The sequence below is a fragment of the Saimiri boliviensis genome, chromosome 17 (assembly GCF_048565385.1).
Source record: "Saimiri boliviensis isolate mSaiBol1 chromosome 17, mSaiBol1.pri, whole genome shotgun sequence".
Taxonomy (NCBI): domain Eukaryota; kingdom Metazoa; phylum Chordata; class Mammalia; order Primates; family Cebidae; genus Saimiri; species Saimiri boliviensis.
The window spans coordinates 65,113,343-65,129,896 of record NC_133465.1 but is presented as its reverse complement, the minus strand read 5'-3'; positions in this window follow the sequence as shown (position 1 = coordinate 65,129,896).

Sequence of the window (16,554 nt, the reverse complement as noted above, 5' to 3'; positions counted from 1 at the left end):
AGCAAGAGCCAAACCACTCCTGGGCTAAGCCAGGGTCAACCACCCTCTTACCATCAATGACCACCATGCCAGATCCTCCAAAGCCTACTCCTCCAAGACACCTTCTGACTGGTGTTTTAGAGACTCTGCTCTGTCCCCCAGGCTGGAACGTGGTGGCATGATCCCAATCTCAGCTCGCTGCAACCTCCACCTCCCAGGTTCAAGCAATTCTGCTCTAGCCTCCCAAATAGCTGGGATTACAAGCACTACCATGCCCAGCTAATTTTTAGATTTTTAGTAGAGACAGGGTTTCTCCATGTTGGCCAGGCTGGTCTTGAACTCCTGACCTTAGGTGATCTGCCCACCTCAGCCTCCCAAAGTGCTGGGATTACAGGTGTGGGCACCGCCCCCAGCCAAGATCATCTTTAGAAGTCCATTTATCCAACTCATGAGTTACCTCAGCTAGAGGCCCTACTAGGTCCTATTACTTAACTGCTTGTACTATCCATTTCATTTGTTTGTTGTTGTTTTGAGATGGAGTCTTGCTCTGTCACCCAAGCTGGAATGCAGTGGTATAGTCTCTGCTTACTGCAACCTCCACCACCTGGGTTCAAGCAATTCTCTTGCCTCAGCCTCCCAAATAGCTGAGATTACAGCCATGTGCCATCACGCCTAGCTCATTTTTGTATTTTTAATAGAGATGGGGTTTCGCCATGTCGGCCAGGCTGGTCTCAAACTCCTGGCCTCAAGTGATCCATCCACCTTGGCCTCACAAAGTCCTGAGATTAAAGGCATGATCCCAGCCTGCTTGTACTGTCAACTCCTCTACTAGGCAATAAGCCTTTCTAAGCCATGGGCCACCTTTCTGGTGCCCAGAGCTCTATCAACCCAACGCTGCCATTCCACAATATGGTCATTGCCCATGATGATGATCCTTTCCAGGTCAGGGCTCACCTATCCAGAAAGAGGAGGTGGAGGAGGACAAAGAGAAATCCTCCAGGAAAAATGGCCCCTGAGAGCTATCCAGCCTGGGTCCTCAAGTCTTCTCCCTCAGGCTGGTGAGAAAAGCCAGCCCCTCCATACAGAACTTTGTTTCCCCCATACACTAGGCACCAGTGTTCAGTGTTTCTGGCTGGAACCAGAAGACAATACCATCCTCTGTTTGGGGGGCATTCAGCCTCACCCAAGCAGTCCACTGCATTGCATGACAGCAGAGCCTCTGGGGACGTGCTCCTTGGAACTCAGCAGTGTAGAGCACTTGCGGCTGTCTGCAGCAGCCTTCCTCCCAGCGAGGAGACAGGCAGGTGCAGCTTTCCCTCCATGCCAATCACTGCCAGGATGGGTTATCTGCTGAGCACCCAGGGGTGGCTGTGAGCAGGAGGCCAAACATGCCTGCTTCAAGTTTAATTCCAGAAGCCTATTGCACAGCTGGTCCAGAGACACAGGAAGCCTGGAGCTGAACAGGTGGCAGCAGCCAGCCAAGTGCCAGCCCGGGGAATGAACCCACAGCCCCCTGTCCAGACCACCCCAAGGTCTCTTTGGAAGGAAGATCATTATTCAGAAGTTCAGGTCAATAAGTTACTAAGCCCTTGCTATATGCCAGGCTGAGTGCTGTGAGCTAGGGATATTGAGATGAAGTAGAAGAGATGAATTTTTTCAACAGAATAGGGACTACAATAATGGAGGTACTATGAATTCTGAAAAGAAGAACTCTGGAAAGGAGGAGGACTTGACTGGGAAAGATGATGCCTAAACTGGGTCTCGAAGGAAGAATAGAAGAAGTTTCCAGGAGGAGGGGTGGGAAGCATTTTAGAGGTAATTACTAGTGCTAAAGGCAAGGCGAGGCTAGGGACACCGATCCATGGGCAGGAGCAGGATTCTAGAGGGCTGTGTAGACACTGAAGGTTAAGTAGGTGGTGTGGAACCACTGATTAGTTAGTTTTGTGGCAGCCATGTGGAGGCTGGTGAGCAGAGACAGAAAGATCTATTCGGAAGGTGTGGCAGAAGCTAGGCAAGAGACAAATGGACTTCCTCTGGGGCAGTCTTTGCCAAGGGAGAGGAGTTTTCTGATTCACAACTCTACCTACAAAGGTGGTATACATGGAAGCTGTGCCCAGCCAGGCTGGGAGGAGAAGGCCAATCTTATGGATGGCCCGGGCCACCTGCCTGCTCACCACCAGCTGTTAGGCAGCTGTGTTTGGAGTCTGATTGGGGAGCTCTTCCCTAACCACAGAGAGGGTGCCCAACAGCCCTCAACATGGCTCAGCAGGTTAGGACATTGCCCTAGCAAAGGGGAAACAAACTAAATTACACACCCCTGGGCAAGAAGTGGAAGACTGGCTTGGAGCCAGTCTAATTCAGAAAATCTGCTCCCACGCAGCCGTGTTAACGGGTCCTCCTTCATCCTTTATTCACAGCTCCTTGAGTCTGTGCTTTCCAGCCTCGAGGTCACAGTTGCATCCCCTAAGACTCAGAATCACTCCTCCCTTCTCACCTTTGGTTCAAAGCCCCCAGGAAATATAAGTGGGGAGAGTTCAACAGAGACACACGGACAATACCTATAAGGTAGTGGGATATGGCCTACCAGGTGCTTCTCCTTCAGGTCCATGAGACAAGAGTACTGCAGGCATGCCCAGATGAATGTGGTCACCCCCGAAAGGAAGGCTCCTCCCCAACATGTACAAACCCCAGTCAGTCTGTCACAGTCACAGCATCTGGGGAGAAAGAAGAAAGAAATCATCACCCAGGTTGCTGGAACAGGCGGTTACTGTAAAACACAATAGTATCATCTTTTTTCCCTTTTTTTTTTAGATGGAATCTCACTCTGTTGCCCAGGCTGGAGTGCAGTGGCACGATCTCAGCTGACTGCAACCTCTGTCTCCTGGGTTCAAGCAATTCTCTTGCCTTAGCCTCTGAGTCTCTGAGTAGCTGGGATTATAGGTGTGCACCACCACGCCCAGCTAATTTTGTATTTTTCAGTAGAGACGGGGTTTCACCATGTTAGCCAGGCTGGTGTCGAACTCCTGACCTCAAGTGATCCACCCACCTCAGCCTCCCAACACAACAGTATCATCTAAACAATAGTGTGGTACATGGAAAAGAACTGGACTCACTGACCGTCAGTGCCCTGGTCAGCCCTGGTGAGCAGCAGAGCTTCCCCCAACTGGCGCTCTGGATGAATTCCACTCTCTGAGGCCAGGCAGGAGAGGGCTACAGAGATTATTCTGGAGGGGTGCAAACTTTCTGTCTTTCACCCTTCATTTTTAAAATTATTATTATTTTTCTTTTTTTTTTTTGAGACAGTGTCTCACTCTGTTGCCCAGGCTGAAGTTTAGTGGTGCAATATTGGCTCACTGCAACCTCCATCTCCCAGGCTCAAGTGATTCTCCTACCTCAGCCTCCTGAGTAGCTGGGATTACAGGGATCTACCACCATATCTGGCTAATTTTTGTATTTTTAGTTGAGACAGGCTTTCACCATGTTGGTCAGGCTGGTCTTGAACTTCTGACCTCAAGTGATCCCCCGTCTCGGCCTCTCAAAGTGCTGGCATTAAAGGCATGAGGCACTGCACCCAGCCTATTATTGTTTTTTTTAATTTTGGGTGGAGAAGCGTTCTTGCTGTGTTGCCCAGGTTGGTCTTGACCTCCTGGCCTCAAGTAATTCTCCCCACCTCAGCCTCTCAAAGCTCTGGGACTACAGGTTACAGGTGTGAATCACTGTGCCCAGCCTCAAACTTCATTTTCAAAGGCACACTGTTTCGTTTCATACATACTCTGTTTATCACTGAGTTACAGCATGCAGGAAAAGCTTTGGTTTATTGGCCTTTTTATTTATTTATTTATTTGGTAGAGATGGGATCTTGCTATGTTGCCCAGGCTGTTCACAAACTCCTGACCTCAAGTGATCTGCCCGCCTCAGCCTCCCAAAGTGCTGGGATTTCAGGCATGAGCCACTGCATCCAGCCAGCATTTTAAAAATTTAGGGTTGTGGGGCGCGGTAACTCACGCCTGTAATCCCAGCACTTTGGGAGGCTGAGGCAGGCAGATCACGAGGTCAAGAGATCAAGACCGTCCTGGCCAACATGGTAAAACCCCGTCTCTACTAAAAATACAAAAAAAAATTAGATGGGCATGGTGGCATGCACCTGTAGTCCCAGCTACTCGGGAGGCTGAAGCAGGAGAATTGCTTGAACCTGGTTGCAGTGAGCCAAGATCGTGCCTGCACTCTAGTCTGGCGCCTGGTGATGGAGCAAGACTCTGTCTCAAAAAAAAAAAAAAAAAATTTAGGGTTAAGGCTGGGCACAGATCACTTGAGGTCAGGAGTTCCAGATCAGCCTGGCCAATATGGTAAACACTGGTAAAACCCCATCTCTACTAAAAATACAAAATTTAGCCAGGCGTGGTCATTGGTACCTGTAATCTCAGCTACTCAGGAGGCTGAGGCAGGAGAATCACTTGAACCTGGGAGGCGGAAGTTACAGTGAGCCGAGATGGCGCCACTGCACTCCAGCCTGGGTGACCGAGTGAGACTCAGTCTAAAAAAAAAAAAAAAAAAAAAAAAAAAAAAAAAATTAGGTTTAGGTTGGCCTTAACATCAGTTGAAATCTAGATATGAAAGTTGGATAATCAGGGGCAGCTGGAACAGCAGCAGGGAGGACGTCCACTGCATCCCTAAGATGAGGCACTATTTCTTTCCATGTGCTGGCAGTCAGATGCCACACTCACCAGCACATGCAAGCCCCCGGCCCCTTGTGTGGCTGAAAGTGCTCAACAGGCACCTGGGCAGTTGAACACAGGATGAGCAACCCAGTCTGACCACAGGTCTGACAAAAGTGGTCTGGTTACCTGGAAAACGAAGGTTAGCTCTCCCTCCCCACCTACCCTCACCAGCCTCACCCTCCCGTCCTGGCAGCCATGAGAACTCTACTGATCTTAGACCAGGGTGTGTTTCAGTACAAAAAGAGACACTGAGTAATCTGGTTTGATGCCAAGCGACTCCTCTGGGAGAAAGCACTCACCTGCTGACTAGGACAGTTCTTTTGGGGGCTAGCAGCAAGCCTTGTCAAGGGATGCCAGGCAGAAACCCAGAACTGACCCAGAAAAAAGCTGTCAAGAAACAATAAAAGCTGTGTCTGGAGGACCCGGCCAGAAGGCCCAGGTTCTGCCACCAACTCTACTCCAAAACCCCACCCAGTTCCTCTCAAGGTAGCACCCATGCTGGTGCCCCAAGCTGAGCAACCAAGTTTCTCCCACCCCTGCCTTTCAAAGCTGAGCCAGCCTCAAAGGGTCAGATACAAACAGTGACACTGGAAGTGGCCTTGCAATGCAGTAACATTCAGTCTTTGACAGCCAACTGAAATGGGATCCTGAGGGACCAAATCCATTCCTTCCCAAGGCCACTGTCTGACTCAGGCTGCCCCAGTCCTGTTTACGACTGCAGCTGGAGGTCCCCATGACACCCCGTCACAGCGGGGCTGGATGAGATCGTTGCCACACAGGGAAAGGCACCAGGAGCCAGATGGGGATTGTGCCTGTTAACTCCTTCTGCCAATGCTGCAAAAGCAAAATCATCCTGTGGCCAGCTGGAACCACAGCAGTACAGAGAGGGCAGCCAGGAACAGGGTATTTTTCTAAGAGTCTCTGTTTTCCCATCATTCCATACATGGGATTCTGGGAGACAGCTATTCTTAACTGTCTGATCTGAAACCAGCAGCAGGATCCTTAAAGGGCCAGTTCTGCTCCTAGCCCATTTTGAAAAAAGTACAAGATTCAAAGCCAAATATCCCTGGGTTTGAACCCCAGCTTCGCTGTCTAAAATGCCAATAACCTTGGCAAATTATTTGTCCCTCTGAGCCTCAGTGTCTTTGTTCATGGAATGGAAATGACAATACCTATTTCACAGAGGAGCTATAGAATTATGAAAAATACTATATGCAGGGAGTCTAGCATAATATTTGACATATAGTAGGTACCCAATAAGCAATTATCATACTATCAGCAGCAAGCAAAAAATATGAACCAAGTGCCACTTAGTTGAAGAATAAGAACTCAAAAGTAAGGTGGAAGAAAAAGAAATGGATGGCATAATGATGGGAAATAAAAAGTAAAACTGTCTTTATTTGCAGAAGACAAGATCAATTGTATATAGAGAAAATCCTAAGGAATCTACAAATAAAGACACTAGAACAAATAAGAGTGCAAAGTTGCAGGATAAAAGGTCAAAATACAAAATATAAATCTATTTCTGGCTGGGTGCAGTGGCTCACACCTATAATCCCAGCACTTTAGGAGGCCGAAGCATGAGGTCAGGAGTTCAAGAGCAGCCTGGTGAACATGGTGAAACCCCGTCCCTACAAAAATAAATAAATAAATAAAGACTAAATAAATGGGGAAATAAACTATATTTGTGGATTGGAAGGCTCAGTATTAAGATGGCAATTATCCCCTAATTTATCTATAGATTCAATTCAGTCTTTTTTTTTTTTTTTGAGATAGAGTTTCAATCTTGTTACCCAGGCTGGAGTGCAACGGCGCGATCTCAGCTCACCACAACCTCTGCCTCCTGGGTTCCGGCAATTCTCCTGCCTCAGCCTCCCGAGTAGCTGGGATTACAGGCACGTGCCACCATGTCCAGCTAATTTTTTGTATTTTTAGTAGAGACGGGGTTTCACCATGTTGACCAGGATGGTCTTGATCTCTTGACCTCGTGATCCACCCGCCTTGGCCTCCCAAAGTGCTGGGATTACAGGCGTGAGCCACCGCGCCCAGCTGGATCACACATCTAAACATAAAAGTTAAAACTATAGGCCAGGCGTGGTGGCTCACGCCTGTAATACCAACACTTTGGGAGGCCGACGCCGGTGGATCACGAGGTCAAGAGATCGAGACCATCCTGGCCAACATGATGAAACCCCGTCTCTACTGAAAATACAAAAATTAGCTGGGCATGGTGGCGTGTGCCTGTAGTCCCAGCTACTCGGGAGGCTGAGGCAGGAGAATTGCTTGAACCCAGGAGGCGGAGGTTGTGGTGAGCCAAGATCATGCCATTGCACTCCAGCCTAGGTAACAGGAGTGAAACTCCATCTAAAAAAAAAGTTATAACAATAATACTTCCAGAAGAAAATATGCAGGAGGAATGGGGGAAAGAATCTTTGTAACGTGGGATAAGCAAAGATTTCTTAAAAAACATAAACCATAAAAGAGAGGAACTTTAAGGCCGGGAGCAGTGGCTCACGCCTGTAATCCCAGCACTTTGGGAGGCCGAGACGGGTGGATCACGAGGTCAAGAGATCGAGATCATCCTGGTCAACATGGGAACCCCGTCTCTACTAAAAATACAAAAATTAGCTGGGCATGGTGGCGCACGCCTGTAATCCCAGCTACTCGGGAGGCTGAAGCAGAAAAATTGCCTGAAACCAGGAGGCGGAGGTTGCGGTGAGCCGAGATCGCGCCATTGCACTCCAGCCTGGGTAACAAGAGTGAAACGCTGCCTCAAAAAAAAAAAAGAAAGGAACTTTAACCAGGTCTGGTGGAGCATGCCTATAGTCCTAACTGCTTGGGAGGCTAAGGTAGGAGAATCACTTGAGCTCAGGAGTTCAAAGTTACAGTGAACTATGACTGTGCCACTTCACTCCAGCCTAGGCAACAGAGTGAGACCCTGCCTCTAAAAAACAAACAAATAAAAGAAAACAACTGATAAATTGTTCCATAAAAATACAAAATGTTCCATTCTTTAATGCCATAAAGAAATTGAGGCTGGACACAGTGGCTCACGCCTGTAAACCCAGCACTTTGGGAGGCCAAGGCAGACGGATCACTTGAGGTCAGAAGTTTGAGTCTAGTCTGAGCAACATAACAATATCATGTCTCTTAAAGCAAAAGCAGTTTTGAAGTCTTTGGGTTTAAAATATATATATATTATATATATGTATATATAATGTAAATGTGTATATATATGTTACACACACACACATAATTCTTACAGCAAAATCAACAACCCAACTTTAAAATAAGCAAAGATTTCAGCCAGGCATGGTGGTACATACTGCAGTCCCAGCTACATGGGAGGCTGAGGCAGGAGGATCACTTGGGCTCAAGAGTTGGAGGTTGTAGTGAGCCATGATCTCGCCAGTGCACTCCAGCCTGGGCAACAGAGTGAGACCTTGTCTTAAATAAATAAATAAATAATAAACAGGCAAAGATTTGAATAGATATTTCATAATATACAAACAGCCAATATGAATATGAAAAGATGGGCAGCATTAATCATTAGTGAAACAAAAATTAAAACCACAATGAGAAGGCCAGGCATGGTGGCTCACTCCTGTAATTTCCACACTTTTGGGAGGCTGATGGGAGAGGATCACTTGAAGCCAAGAGTTGGAGACTAGCCTGGGCAACAGAGCAAGACCCTGTCTCTACAAAGAAATTTAAAACCACAATGAGAGACCAATACACACCCATTAGAATGACTAAAATGAAAAAGACTGAGATATAGCTGAGACCAGGAGTTCAAGGCTGCAGGGAGCTATGATCATACCACTGCACTCCAGCCTGGGCAACAGAGTGAGACCCTGTCTCTAACAAAAAAATAAAACAAACAAAAAAAGGAAGAAAATGAAAGAATACGCCGGGCGCGCTGGCTCAAGCCTGTAATCCCAGCACTTTGGGAGGCCGAGGCGGGTGGATCACGAGGTCGAGAGATCGAGACCATCCTGGTCAATATGGTGAAACCCCGTCTCTACTAAAGGTGCAAAAAATTAGCTGGGCATGGTGGCGTGTGCCTGTAATCCCAGCTACTTAGGAGGCTGAGGCAGGAGAATTGCCTGAGCCCAAGAGGCGGAGGTTGTGGTGAGCCGAGATCGCGCCATTGCACTCCAGCCTGGGTAACAAGAGTGAAACTCCGTCTCAAAAAAAAAAAAAGAAAATGAAAGAATACACAGGGATAAGGAGCCAAAATGTAGAGGTTCTGAGGAGTCACTGAAGAGCCTGGGTTTCTGAGTATGCCCCAGGTTCATTTGTTTTTTTGAGACAGGGCCTCGCCCTATTGCCCAGGCTGGAGTACAGTGATGCGATCACAGCTCACTGCACCTCAACTTCCCCGGCTCAAGCAATCCTCCCACCTCAGCCTCCCAAGTAGCTAGGATCACAGGTATTGCACCACACCTGGGAATTTTTTTTTTTTTTTTTTTGAGGCAGGGTCTCACTCTGTTGCCCAGGCTGTTTCCAGTATTTTAAGAGGGTAGAAAATAGATCAGAGGGAAACATAAAGAAATTATAGGCAGAAGAGTTAGAAGAAAAGGATGATAATCTTGGTTTGCCATGCCAAGTATCTAGACAAAGGAGGCAATATCAGCCATAAAAACAAAGGGGTGGATGCTTCCTGCTGCCAAGCTCAGAAACAAGGTAAAAAAGAGCTAAGTAGCATACAAATCAATCAATCAATAAATAGAGCTAAGTGGCAGCCTGAGGCTCAGGTTGAAGGTGGGATGAGGAGTTGGCTGCCCTTGTAATTACTTCTAGCACAATCTTCATTAGCTGTGCTTGTACGCCAGCCATCCCCAACACACCAAAAACAGTTTGGTGGATTTGTATTCAGTTTAATAGCTGTATCCACAGGGTACTAACTGATAGATCTGTGTTAAGCTGGAGGAAAGATTTTAATAGCAAGCTGTAGGATTCTATCCTTGGTGGCATTATAGTCAATATTTTTATCAATGACTTGGGTGAGGAAACAGATGGTATGCTAATCAAATTCTTGGATAGCATAAACCTGGAAAGGAGATCAAAGTCAAAATCCAAGAAGCTCTCAACAGGCTGTAGTGCTGGGCCAAATCAAATGGGTTCAGTTTAACTGGAAAAAATATTAAGTCCTGCACGTAGGTTCAAAAACTACTCTATAGAATTACCACAAATGGTTTAGTTAGATGCAATTTCAATATAAGTGTATGCTCACTCAAAGTTCATTCACATTTAGGCTGCATCAACAAACATCCCATGTCCCTAACAAGAGACGGGGAAGTCTGATTTCTGTACCTATCAGAGCATACCTGGAATATTTTGTTCAGTTGTACATCACACACTTTAAGAAGAACGCTAACAAAACGGGAAGGCTTCCAGAGAGCAGCAACCAGGTTGGAGAAACCAAGACATGAGAAATGGTAGAAAGAACTGAAGATGCTTAGCCAGTACACCAAAAACACACTTTGGGTGCAAGCAGGGCTAGAAAGGTATAATGGCTACAAGGAGTGAGAAGGGCCAGGCTTACTCTGGGAGATCCTGAAACAGAAACTAGGACCAGCGGGAGGATGCTATAAGAGGTAGACTGAGACTTAAAATGCACCATATCGGCTGGGCACGGTGGCTCACGCCTGTAATCCCAGCACTTTGAGAAGCCGAGACAGGCGGATGACCTGAAGTCGGGAGTTCAAGACCTGCCTGACCAACATGGAGAAACCCTGTCTCTACTAAAGACACAAAATTAGCCGGGTGCGGTGGCTCAAGCCTGTAATCCCAGCACTTTGGGAGGCTGAGGTGGGTGGATCACGAGGTCATGAGATCGAGACCATCCTGGTCAACATGGTGAAACCCCGTCTCTACTAAAAACACAAAAAATTAGCTGGGCATGGTGGCGAGTGCCTGTTGTCCCAGCTACTCGGGAGGCTGAGGCAGGAGAATTGCCTGAACCCAGGAGGCGGAGGTTGCAGTGAGCCGAGATTGCGCCATTGCACTCCAGCCTGGGTAACGAGAGTGAAACTCCATCTCAAAAAAAAAAAAAAAAAAAAAAAAAGATACCAAATTAGCTGGGCGTGGTTGCGTATGCCTGTAATCCCAGCTACTTGGGAAGTTGAGACAGAATTGCTTGAACCCAGGAGGCAGAGGTTGTGGTGAGCCAAGATCACGTCATTGTACTCCAGCTTGGGCAACAAGAGCGAAATTCCGTCTCAAAAAATTTCAAACATTTTTATTTTGGAGACAGGTTCTCATTCTGTTGTCCAGGCTGGAGTACAGTGGCATGATCATGGCTCACTGTAACTGCAGCCTGAAACTCCTGGGCTCACACAATCTTTCCACCTCAGCCTCCCAAGTAGCTGGGACCACAGATACATGCCACCATGACCAATTCTTTTGTTTGTTTGTTTTTTGTTTTTTTGTAGAAACAAGGTCTTGCTATATTTCCCAGGCTGGTCTAGAACTCTGGGGCTCAAGCAAATCCTTCCACCTCAGTCTCCCAAAGTGCTGGAATTACAGATGTGAGCCACTGAGTCAAGCCTAGAACTGTATTATTTTTTTTTTAATTTTTTTTTAGAGATAGGGTCTCACTTTGTTGACCAGGCTGGCCTTGAACTCCTGGCCTCAAGTAATCTTCCCATCTCAGCCTCCCAAAGTGCTGGGATAACAGGTATGAGCCACCATGCCCAGTCTTAGAACTGTTTTTTTTTTTTTTTTTTTTTTTTGAGATGGAGTTTCGCTCTTGTTGCCCAGGCTGGAGTGCAATGGTACAATCTCGGCTCACCGCAACCTCCGCCTCCTGGGTTCAGGCAATTCTCCTGCCTCAGCCTCCTGAGTAGCTGGGATTACAGGCACGCGCCACCATGCCCAGCTAATTTTTAGTATTTTTAGTAGAGACGGGGTTTCACCATGTTGACCAGGATGGTCTCGATCTCTTGACCTCGTGATCCACCCGCCTTGGCCTCCCAAAGTGCTGGGATTACAGGCTTGAGCCACCGCGCCCGGCCAGAACTGTATATTTTTTTAAAATGGAACAGGCTGCCCTGTGAAGCAATGAGTTCCCCATCACTAACCAAGCAGAGGCTCAGAAATTATGGAGATAATTAATACATGAAGTAGAGATTAAGAAGACAATTCTAACCCTGAGAGAATGTGAAATCAAGAAATCCAATAGCAGCTGTGCGAGGTGGCTCACGCCTGTAATGCCAGCACTTTGGGAGGCCAAGGTGGGCAGAACAGTTGAAGTAAAGAGTTCGAAACCAGCCTGGCCATCATGGTGAAACCCTGTCTCTACTACAAATACAAAAAGTTAGTTGGGTATGGTGGCACACACCTGTAATCCCCAGCTACTCAGAGGCTGAGGCAGGAGGATCCCTTGAACCCAGGAGGCGGAGGTTGCAGTGAGCCAAGATCACACCACTGCACACCAGCCTGGGCAACAGAGCAAGACTCTGTCTCAAAACAACAACAGTAATAAAGCAATGTTGTATTATAGTCTGGTATTAACAAGTGCCAAAAATATGTCCAGGCACATCTGTTTAATTTATTTTTGAGAAAGATGAAAAGCAGTTCGGTGAAGAAAGGATAGTCTTTTCTTTTTTTTTTTTTTTTTGAGACAGAGTTTCGCTCTTGTTATCCAGGCTGGAGTGCAATGGCGCGATCTCGGCTCACCACAACCTCCGCCTCCTGGGTTCAGGCAATTCTCCTGCCTCAGCCTCCTGAGTAGCTGGGATTACAGGCACGCACCACCATGCCCAGCTAATTTTTTGTATTTTTAGTAGAGACAGGGTTTCACCATGTTGACCAGGTTGGTCTCGATCTCTCGACCTCGTGATCCACCCACCTCGGCCTCCCAAAGTGCTGGGATTACAGGCTTGAGCCACCGCGCCCGGCCAAGGATAGTCTTTTCAACAAACAGGGCTAGAACAACTGAATATTCAGATGGAAAAAAAAAAAAAAAAAAAAAAAAACTTGGAAATATTGCTTGCACCATATACAAAAAATAACTCAAAATGGATCATAGACCTAATTGTAAAATTGTAAAACTTACATAGGAGAAAGGAGAAAATCTTTGTGACTGTGGGTTACGTTTCTTAGATTCAGTACGAAAAGCATAATCCACAAAAAGAAAAATTAAGAAATTGGAACTCAGTGCCCAGGGAGTGGTTGGGAGCAGGAGGGAGAATTTTTACTATATATACTTTTTCTTTTTAATTACTTTTTATACTTTTTCCTGCCCTTGAATGCATATACTTTTGTGCCTTTTGATTTGGAAACCATGTGAATGTATCCAATATATCTTCAAAAGATCAGCAACTTCTCACTTCTGGGTATATGCCCAAAAGAAGTGAAGACAGGGACTCAAATAGATCTTTGTTCACCCATGTTCATAAGAGTGTTATGCATTCACAACAGCTACAAGGTGGAAAGAACCCAAGTGTCCACTGACAGATGGATGGATAAACGAAATGAAGTCGATCCCTACAAGAAAATATTATTCAGTCTTAAAAAGGAAGGAAATTTTGACACATGCTACAACGTGGATGAAACTTGAAGACATTATGGGGCCGGGCATGGTGGCTCATGCTTGTAATCTCGGCTCTTTGGGAGGCCAAGGCAGGTAGATCATCTGAGGTCAGGAGTTCGAGACCAGCCTGGCCAACGTGGTGAAATCCCAGCTCTACTAAAAATACAAAAATAGCCGAGCATGGTGGTGCATGCCTGTAATCCCAGCTACTCAGGAGGCTGAGACAGGAGAATTACCTGAACTTGGGAGGCAGAGGTTGCAGTGAGCCGAGACTGCACCACTAAATTCCAGCCTGGGCGACAGAGCAAAACTCCATCTCAAAAAAGAAAAAGCCAATCGCAAAAGGACAAATGTGAGATTCCTCTTACATGAGGAAATCACATAAGACTATGTCTAGAATAGTCAAAATCACAGAGACAGAGAGTAGAAAGATGGTTGCCAAGGGGTGGGAGCAGGGGGGAATGGGGAGTTAAATGTTTAATGGAGATGGAGTTTTAGTGTGGGAAAATGAGAAAGTTCTGGAAATGGATGGTGATAACGGTTGGTCAACAATGCAAATGTACTTAATGCCACAGAACTGGTTACAGAAGAAAATGTTACGCTATGCATATTTTTTTTTTCAAGGAGTTTCACTCTTGTTACCCAGGCTGGAGAGCAATGGCGTGATCTCGGCTCACCGCAACCTCCGCCTCCTGGGTTTAGGCAATTCTCCTGCCTCAGCCTCCTGAGTAGCTGGGACTACAGGCACAGGCCACCATGCCCAGCTAATTTTTTGTATTTTTAGTAGAGACGGGGTTTCACCATGTTGACCAGGATGGTCTCGATCTCTTGACCTCGTGATCCACCTGTCTTGGCCTCCCAAAGTGCTGGGATTACAGGCGTGAGCCACCGCGCCCGGCCTTTTCCATAATCTTAAAAGTCAGCAACTTCTGGCCGGACACAGTGGCTCATGCCCGTAATTCAGCACTTTGGGAGACCAAGGAAGACAGATCCCTTGAACACGGGAGTACAGGACCAGCCTGAGCAACATGGCAAGAACCCACCTCTACAAAAAATATAAAAATTAGCCAGGTGAGGTGGCGTGTGCCTGTGGTCCCAGCTACTCAGGGGGCTAAGGCGGGAGGATCACCTGAGCCTGGGAGATCAAGGCTGCAGTAAGCCATAATCACACCACTGCACTCCAGCATGGGCAACAGAGCAAGTTCTGTCTCAAAAAAAAAAAAAAAAAAAAAAAAAAAAAGGCTGGGCATGGTGGCTTATGCCTGTAATCCCAGCACTTTGGGAGGCCAAGGTGGGTGGATCACAAGGTCAGGAGTTCAAGACCAGCCTGGCCAAGATGGTGAAACCCCGTCTCTACTAAAAATGCAAAAAAAAAGAAAAATTAGACAGGCGTGGTGGTGGGTGCCTATAACACCAGCTACTCCAGAGGCTGAGGCAAACAACTGCTTGAACCCGGGAGCTGGAGACTGCAATGCCGAGATCAAGCCACTGCACTCCAGCCTGGCAACAGAGCAAGACTTCGTCTCAATTAAAAAAAAAAAAATCGGGCCGGGCGCAGTGGCTCAAGCCTGTAATCCCAGCACTTTGGGAGGCCGAGGCGGGTGGATCACGAGGTCAACAGATCGAGCCCATCCTGGTCAACATGGTGAAACCCTGTCTCTACTAAAAATACAAAAAATTAGCTGGGCATGGTGGCGCGTGCCTGTGATCCCAGCTACTCAGGAGGCTGAGGCAGGAGAATTGCCTGAACCCAGGAGGCGGAGGTTGCGGTGAGCCGAGATCACGCCATTGCACTCCAGCCTGGGTAACAAGAGTGAAACTCCGTCTCAAAAAAAAAAAAAAAAAAAAAAAAGTCAGCAACTCCTGATTCTGATTTTGCAATAGGTTCTGCCTAATATCTAAGCAATATTCCCCACTTGGCTTCCATGTCAGCTTGTCAGCTTTCTAAAGGTTTACGCCGAGTACACCTTTGAGTCTTTCTCCAGCACACATCTTTCCTGAGTGTTTCCCAGTAATTTTCTGTTCACCTCCCTACTAAGCAAGGCTGGTACCATGAAATTCTTTTTCAAGAAGCCCTTGCAGTTATGATAATTGGGTTCATTTAATTACAGTACAGTAAAATTTCTGGTTCCTCAAATACCACTCTAAGCCTTTCAAGGTTCTCCTCTTTGACATCCCTTACCCCTCTCCCACCACTTCTGGCCTTTGGAGCTAGAGAAACCCAAAGCAAGCAGTGTATAGTTTGTTCTTCTTACGCAGGCATCAGTGTTGGTTCTAAATCTGGCCCTTAACCTACTTGTCATGCCATGTGACCCATACTGTTTACTACCGTCTCAGCAGCCACAGGCAAAGCTTATTATTACACAAACCCCTGATCACCAAACCACACATTCTGGTTGGCGGGTGTGCTCTGAAGTAAAAGCATTCCTGTTTTGGCCATGGCCTACCCTGTAGTTCACATGTGCTGCTATGAACAAATCCAGGCTTGCTTAGAAATAGGCTTTAAACAATAGTTTTAAATCCTATCACTTTGGTAAAGAAAGACTCCATCGTAAAACCAACACTAACACAATAATAAGAAATATTGACACATATTTACCAACCAATGCCAAGTCTGACCCCAAACCTTCTCACTTGAACACCAGGAATGGGCTTAAAGGCTTTGTGTCTTTCAGGCTTGGATTGCTGTAGTAAGAGCTCAACTTGATTCATCAGATTAAGCTAAATACATAGTCTTGGGTGTGAGTAGTATTTACATTACGGCTCCTGCCTCTCCCAATTTAGAGAGAAAGCAGGAGGGAAGAACGGAAAGATCACAACCTTCATTTCTCATTAGTTACTACAGGAGTTAAGGTTTCCAAAAGGCTGATTCTCAGCACTAGGAACTGGCACTCCCTAGCAACTTCTCAAAATAGAAATGTCAATGAGTTTCTGTTCTCTTCCTTTTCACTATCCAGGCCTGGCTCTCCCAGTCTCATCTGATGTCAAGTCACCACAAACAAGGGGCATGGTGGTCTGGGGGTTCAAGGGCAGTTAACTCTCAGTTATTTACAGGCAGATAATCAAGAGGATGATTTGTACTTAATCTTCCTGGTCAATGCGCTACTCCACAGTATCCACCAGCTTCCCTGTTTGCCATTTTGACAAAGAGAACCAGTGAGCAAGTAAGGTAGAGCTAACACAGCAGCTAAGACTTCCAGTGTCCGAGGATTTTATCTGAACCTGCTGTCTCTCGTTCTAGGGTTAACTGTAGTCTGCATGCTAATGTGCTCTGATCTTTACAGTGTTTTTCAAACTTTTTGATTCCATAGATCACTT